Raw genomic sequence first — 7381 nt, forward strand, 5'->3', positions numbered from 1 at the left:
TACAAGCAGTTTTACAACACCGTCAGGTTTAACTATTGGCCAGAAACTGAAGAGTTGAATTAGATATAATCAGGGATGTGATGTACCTGCTCGTTGCGCATGCTACTCTTGCAAGCTGCGACTGTCCATTTGTGCAAGCTCAATGCCATGCCCGTGCTGCCGCCGCTGCCTCCCACGCAGGCTACACCTAGGGTTGGATCTTCATCTTCTTGTCCTTCCACTCGCTTGAAGCCCGGCGACCACCCTCCAACGAGAGCGTGAGGAAGTGCTGTGTCGGTCTGTCCAACGGCGGCTAGGTTAGGATCGAACCAGACTGGAGGCTGGAGCGGATGAACTAGGATTTTTCCTGCCATCGATCGATATGGGAGGCGCTCGTTTGGGCCGCGAGCCTGCTATAGGGCCTGCCTTGCACTTATGTTATTGGCCTATCCAAATTGAAGCATTTTTCTTCATTTTTTACATTGCCTGCTCGTGCATTGGGACGAACAAAACTAGCCTGGGCCAACCTGGATGACTCAAACTAGGTGCACACTTTCGAGCCACTCGAGGCCGCCTCCCATACCAGCCCGTATGGTGGCGTCGCCCCTTTTTGCGTGTATGATAGGGGTAGTGAAAAATATTCCAATGACGCTTTTGATTTACCCACAGAATGGTTGAATTGCTTGTTTCTATGAACCGAGTTCGCCAATAATGTGAAGGAGTAGATTGCTTAGATCTCGATATGCCAAAAGTAATCGCATGAAATTTAAAACATAAAAGAGGCTAGCCAACTCGCATGGAGAAGGCTCCCTCGATTGCAGCCTTCGTCGGCCGTCAGATCTGCCCCTCTGGCTCGCTGCACCATTGGATCTTTACTTGCAGTTAAATCGTTTTTCACTTCCCAGTCATTTTCCTTGCCCAATGACGAGTGGGCTCGTCTCAAGCTTGCATTGGCTGTCTCAGTAGCGGGTCATCCTCGGGCGGGTGAACCTTTCCTCGTGAGCCGCGCGTCCCGTGGCTGGGGCGAGGAGCCCATTGGACATAACCACACCAAACCCTAGCCCCCCGTCCACAGCCACCCGCTCCTTCTCACAGCCGCCGCACCATTCCTCCCTTCTGCCCCTCCTCCTTCCCGGATCCCCACCACGGCATCGACCTGCAGGCAAAGGGCGACAGCGGCGGCGCTCTAGGAGAGAGAAGATGAGAGGGAGAGAGAGGAGGGAGAAAGAGAGGAAGAGGAGAGGAGGCACGACGTCGGATGGGAGAGTGGCCAACCCGGCTCGCGTCGGCTGGGGCCGCACCCCTTCCCGAAGGGCGTCGATGATGGAGGGATATACCAGCGCCATCCAGGCTCTCGGCCGACGGACTCGCTGGGTCGCCGCCCCTCCCGTGCGGTGGGGACATCCACGACAGCGCGGGCGGGGACCGAGCGGCGGGGCCCGTGATGCGTTCCGGTCAAGGGATTGGTCGGGCCAGCGCAGGATCTTAGCCGCCGTCGATGGATTTCTCGCAGCTTGGCTACCTGTAGCTTTGGATCCGGTACGATCCCCATCTCTCTCTCTCTCTCTCTCTCTCCGAGACTCACCCACGCACTCACTCGCGCACTCTGTTTGTGCACGCGCGTGCCCGCGGTTCACTCCCCTGAACCCAAACCCTATGCTGAATCAGGCGAGCTCTCATTGCCGGATCACTGGCCAATCATCGGGTTGGCGGCCACGTCAGTTCCGCACCGCTGCCAGTGACCGCCGTTCTGTTGCCTTGGATTCGGGTGTGGCGTTGGCTGGGAACCGTATGGTGTTTGTCTGACGTGCCGTCCGCATCGTGGGGGTTTGGTCGGTTGACTCTAGGTATGAGCAGCTCTTGAGCTTGATGGCTGGATGTGTGCACACATGTAATGGGGTATCATGGTCATGTTGCTTGGTGTGCAGAGGCAACCTCATTTTTGGACCAAAAAGAGGGGCGATGACGATGATGACTGGCTGAAACAATCATGTCTTGAGCAATCAAGACAACCTTGGCTTGTGGGACTAAACAAAGCTGAAAAAGTCGGTGTCACCGTTGGAGTTTCCCTTAGAGCCTACCCTTACCTTTGTTGTAGCCTGCTCAATTTTATTGCCGATGTTGGATGATCTGTGCCTTGGACGGTCGTTCTGATGAGTGATACTCTGGGACTAGGTCTATTTCAACACACACGAACCCATTGACCTCCCATGTTCCTGGGGAGCGTTGCATGTCGGAAAAGTTATGGTTTGTGTCACACAAAGTTCTGCATTGACATTTAGAAAGTAAGTGAAAAGCGATATGCCATTTTTTTGAGGCTATCTACAATCCCGTTAAAAGGAAACTCCTAAACACTGAAGGGCAATGGAACTCAATTTCTCGGTATCGCATTTTGATAAATTATATTAGTGGTATTTCTTGGATTTATATAAGAAAAACAAAGATAGCTACCTTTGTGTGAATTACAGTGCTAATGATCAGTTCTTTGTATCAGACATGAATGGACAGATTCAAGATTTCCTTTCACCTAGGCTTGGTTAGTTGGCCACTTAAATTCCCATTTTCTGTCATGTAATCTTGATGTCGATACTTCGACATTACATACAGAATATGATGCATTATGTAGAAGTTACTAATGGAAATTTTCTGGATATGACGCTTGCTTACTCCTATTCACATTATGTAGAAGTTGCATAAGGCAGAACAAGAATAAGAACATTTGTCAGTTTTTTCATTTGCAGGTTTAGCAGCGGGCAATGCTCAAGACAGAGTTGGGCGCACATCATATATATACATATGTTGTCGTGTCTTAATAAATGGAGATGAGCAGAAGTAGAGATGAAATAGGCCGTTCTGTTGCTTCTGTGACCGGCGAGTGTTCATTGCATGCCTGTGTGTCGTTGTGCTCTGATCGGTTGTTTTTTGTGTATTTTCGCATGTTGCACGATCTCTGCTGTAGCTGTGTCGTTCGACTCATCAAGGTTTTCTTCTTTCCTTTCTACTACATGTGTGCGTGTTTTACTTTCAGTATCTTCTGTGTCATGCTGTCTACCTTGGTGATCTTTTAAATATCTGTATGTCGTGCTGATCGTGTAAATGTTCCCGATATGGTTGATGCTTCTTTATTTATGTTGGACTGTTCTATGAATTACCACCATGACACTTGTTGAAAATAGTGTTGTCGGGTGATAATCATTCTTGGCAGTGATTCTTGTTGTGGATGGGATATTGATGCAGATATACCACGAAGGGAAGATCTGCCTCACTATGCACTTCAGGGGCACATACACTAGCGATGGTACAGGATTGGCTTCCTGGTGGAATCAGGTGCGCGTCGTCCATGGTGGCCTGTCATGGGTGTTGGTGGGCGGCTGGAGGCGGCTGTAGCAGGTCAATTTATCTGACTACTGAAAATGAGCTTCAGAATATCTGTAGAATGTAGCCCACATCCAGCCAAATATCAATTATGATAAATCCACCATGTACCATGATCATTTGAACAGTCTTGCTTAAGTTTATGTTAGCCCTATATGCTAATTTGAGGAGATTGTTAACTTTAAGGTGCGAACATTTATAAAATGATAATTGTACTCTTTTTTGGGATTTTGTGATTCCTATGGAATTAAGAGGTCATCTATTGGCCTATCCCTATTTGTAATTTCAAATAGTTATTTTTTGGTGCACTTCTATTTTAGAAATGAATCAGTAGCCAATTATGCTTGATGTTTCAAGCAGAACTAGAATTGGTAAACAACTATCTGTGAAGCATATATGGAGGCGGGAGTCTGGTTTTTTTTTGCTATGTGCCTATTTGCTTAAGAAAATACTTGACTGGAGAGCAGATTCCAAATGGAGCTGCATTTTCATGCGTTGGGGGCAAAAGTAGAATAAATAGTAAATCTTGATCTTATGGAGTGATGATTTATATTCTTTGTGTGATGAGATAATACATAACCTAGGTGTTATTTAGCTTGCTGCTGTAGAACAACTAACTATCATGATGTGTAGTTTCTAAATATTGAGTCCTCGAGTTTTAGGGAATGGTGCGCTCTAATTTGGAAGTGGTATTTCCTAATGTATTCACACAGTTAGATATCATATTATATTTTTTTCTCGTACTTGAAATTTCTGCCATGTAAAGCTAGGTTGTCTTTGATTTGTTGTTGTGTTAGGTATTGAACAGACTGGCTTGTTTGGCTAACCTTCCATTCCTTTTATTTTGCAGGCTCTAGAATCGCTAAGGTTGCTCCTTCTCTGTTCCTTTGGTCAAGGTTTGTCCTTGTCATTCTTTTCTAAGCACTGCACTTTTCTACCCTATTTGTTTACTGCTTATTGTCGTGTTAATTCCTCTGTTCCTGATTTTTCCAGGTGTCGTGTTTGTGTGTTTGTTTTTGTGGTGCTGCTTATATGTGTGACTACCGTATGATCGTATATATATGCTGAAAAGTAAAACGCTTTTTCCTTGGCACGATACATAATTTGTAATGAGATGGTAGTACATCGGTGTATTTATAGGAAAAAATTATAGTCGTATATATATATATGCTGAAAAGAACATTCTTCTACTCTTTCTTGATGTATGCTATCGTATATTGCTTCTCTACTTGCTCAAAATCAAATTTTCATCTATGAAAAGGTAAGAAATTAAGGCCAGTGAGATGGTAGTAGATTGGCATGTTTACAGAAAAAACAAATAGCCATGCAAGTTTGAAAGAACATCTTTTTACTATTTCTTGCTATATGCATATTTCCCATCTTCTTCCTTCAGAATCAAATGTGTGTCTACTAAAGGATAAGAAATTAAGGCTGCAATTTAAGAATAGAATCAAATGTGCATCTACTAAAGGATAAGAAATTAAGGCTGCGATCTAAGAATACTTTTATTTGCCATTCTGAATTTCTATCACAACACAGATGAATGAGGAATGGATATACGAGGCATGGCGCGTAGGGGTCAGCTAGGGCACGACGCAGGAGTCTGCCCATCTCCTCTCAAAGTTAGTTCTTGCTCTTCTTGTTCCTACTACCTCGCCTGCCAACTCTCTGATAGAGTATTTTATTTCTGCAATGTATTTTATTCTTTGAGGAAATTACAATTTTTTCATAGCTTCTTGGCATACTATGGATTGAATTCTTTGTGAGAACAAGCAAATGATGGTAGCAGTTCCTACAAGATACCAGACATGTAATATCTTGATAGAAGAGAAAATCTACATTTTATTCATGTGAAAATTTAGGGTGGATTTGTGTTTTTCAGAAATGAGGCAACCTTACATGTTGACAGTAAGGTTGATTACCAGTTTAAAAGCTTATGTTTCCAAAGTGTTTCCTGGGATACCCCCCACTCTCTCTCTTGATTGATATATCCATATATCATAGGGGAATGATAGTTACTTTTAACAGGGATTGGTGGTTCATCACAATTTTTCTAGCTTCTTTTGTTCTCCAAATGATATAGAAGGCAGTCGTCAAGTTGCATCATCTAATTTCTCCTGATTTTTGTAGGACCTACTATGATGCATATTTGAAAGAGTGCATCTATTGTTTCTGCTGAAAATTGATCTCTATTTGAAGGAGTGCATCTATTATGCATCTACACCAGAAGACAGTGTGCTGTTTTTTATTCCATGCTCCAAATATTTCATGTCCGATTCATAGACATCCTTGAATTGCTTAATGATGATGGCATGTTTGATGTTCATATTTTTGCCAGCCAAATAATAATAGGTGCACTTGATTGTTTGAGGAAATGCCAACTAAAGCTACATTCAGTTAGAATTAGATTTTTGCACGTGTGTTCTTGATGCTTCATGTACGACCAGTTCTCTCGAATAATGAGTTACTGCCTCAATTTTACAATAGAGACAAATTTGTCAAAATTGTGTTTTTGTGAACATGCATAGGGCCTCTCAGTCTTTAACCCTGACTACAAAAATCCATTGATGGAAGCTGGGGAGGGCCGAGATGAACATCCGGCTCCCTGGGTCTAAGCCATCGAGATGGTAGAGACAGTCTTTAACCCTGACTATAAAAATCCGTTGATGGAAGCTGGGGAGGGCCGAGATGAACATCCGGCTCCCTGGGTCTAAGCCATCGAGATGGTAGAGAGCCTGGGTCTAAGCCATCGAGATGGTAGAGACGATGTTTCCATGTCATCTACTCCAGCAGCCGGACAAGGCATATAAAAACCATGGTTCCTTGCTCCCCAGGCCGCAAAATGATCACAGTGATGTCTACGACCTCCTCCTTGATGTATTAATCTCAACCTCATGTTTGGGTTTCTTCCCTTTTCTCTTCTAATGATGTAACTTCTTTTACTAAGATAACACCATGTTTGTTGTAATGCCTTATTTGATGTAAGATCCCTTTTCTACTTTGAATGAGTTTACTGCATATATTTCTTATTTAATTTAGTTCATCATTCAGAGACGATGGAATATTTTTGTCCTTCACAGGTTAAATGAGCATTGCGTAAAAGTATGTCTAAGTTCTCTTTCTTCAAGTGCTTCAAGTAAATGAAATTGTTTATTTCAAATTTAATACCTTTTAATAATAATCATAATGAGAGAGGGGTATGCTTCTCTCTCTCTCTGGGCAAATGTTACTTTAGACAACATGTACTAAGAAATACAAACTCTGGAAATGTGTTTGAATCTCACAAAAAGAGTTCGTAGTTCTTATTCATACTTGAAACACGTGAGGCTCTGCAAATTAAACCATGTTTTTTTCAAGGCGCATATGGATTTAGCAGACCACAACTAAACCGACTGTATATACATGGCCTGTCCTTAGTAAAGGAAACTATTTTCATCGCGAACATGGCTTTATTTGAAGGTTCTTGCAGCATGAAACTACTTTCATCGACAACATGTATTCAGCAGGTCTCTACGCCATTTGGCGTAACGGGTCAACTAGTATATAGTAAAAGCCAGTGTGATGTGTGTGGCTACAACTAGTCTGACTACACATCCTCATATAACATATCAAGGACACACCATCTTACCAGATTAACCATTCGACTTACCAATGCAGTGTGGGAAGAAAGAAGTATTGGGACTGCGTATCCAAGCAATTGATGCCATGGACTCCTTCGTACAACCTTGTAAGTGAAAAAGAAGTTGCAGTGTGCCTGTACAAAGAACTAGCGTAAGTTCAGTTACCTACTTCTCGGAATTTTGGTTAGCCACTTATTGCAAAATTGTTCAATTACGTTGCTTGGCTTAATTTAGTTTGCTACTGATTACATAATGCCACAGCCTGTTAATCCTATTATAGACTGCACCTATCTATGTGTTTGATACTTACTGTTAAGAATTACCTGTTTGCCTGAACTTAAATAGCTACTTGTTTGTTTAACTGCTTTGCTGCTGCAACAACGGGTTACAATGATGTTAATAACTAC

The 7381-nt window shown here is 43.0% G+C and overlaps 1 long non-coding RNA gene across 3 annotated transcripts; it reads left to right on the plus strand.

The window, feature by feature from the left end:
• Nucleotides 1-953: 953 nt before the first annotated feature.
• On the plus strand, nt 954-6374 carry LOC125508200 (uncharacterized). Of its 3 annotated transcripts, XR_007283258.2 has the most exons (7): nt 954-1518; nt 1648-1826; nt 2721-2960; nt 3217-3369; nt 4205-4250; nt 4894-4976; nt 5485-5680. It is a non-coding gene; the product is annotated as an uncharacterized LOC125508200 (long non-coding RNA). The 3 variants fall into 3 exon arrangements; XR_007283257.2 differs by lacking the exons at nt 1648-1826; nt 5485-5680 and adding an exon at nt 5883-6374 and having other exon boundaries at nt 961-1518; XR_007283255.2 differs by lacking the exon at nt 1648-1826 and having other exon boundaries at nt 963-1518.
• The last annotated feature ends 1007 nt before the right edge of the window (nt 6375-7381 follow it).

Source organism: Triticum urartu, chromosome 5A (assembly GCF_056163025.1).
Source record: "Triticum urartu cultivar PI428250 chromosome 5A, HENAU_Tu73, whole genome shotgun sequence".
Taxonomy (NCBI): domain Eukaryota; kingdom Viridiplantae; phylum Streptophyta; class Magnoliopsida; order Poales; family Poaceae; genus Triticum; species Triticum urartu.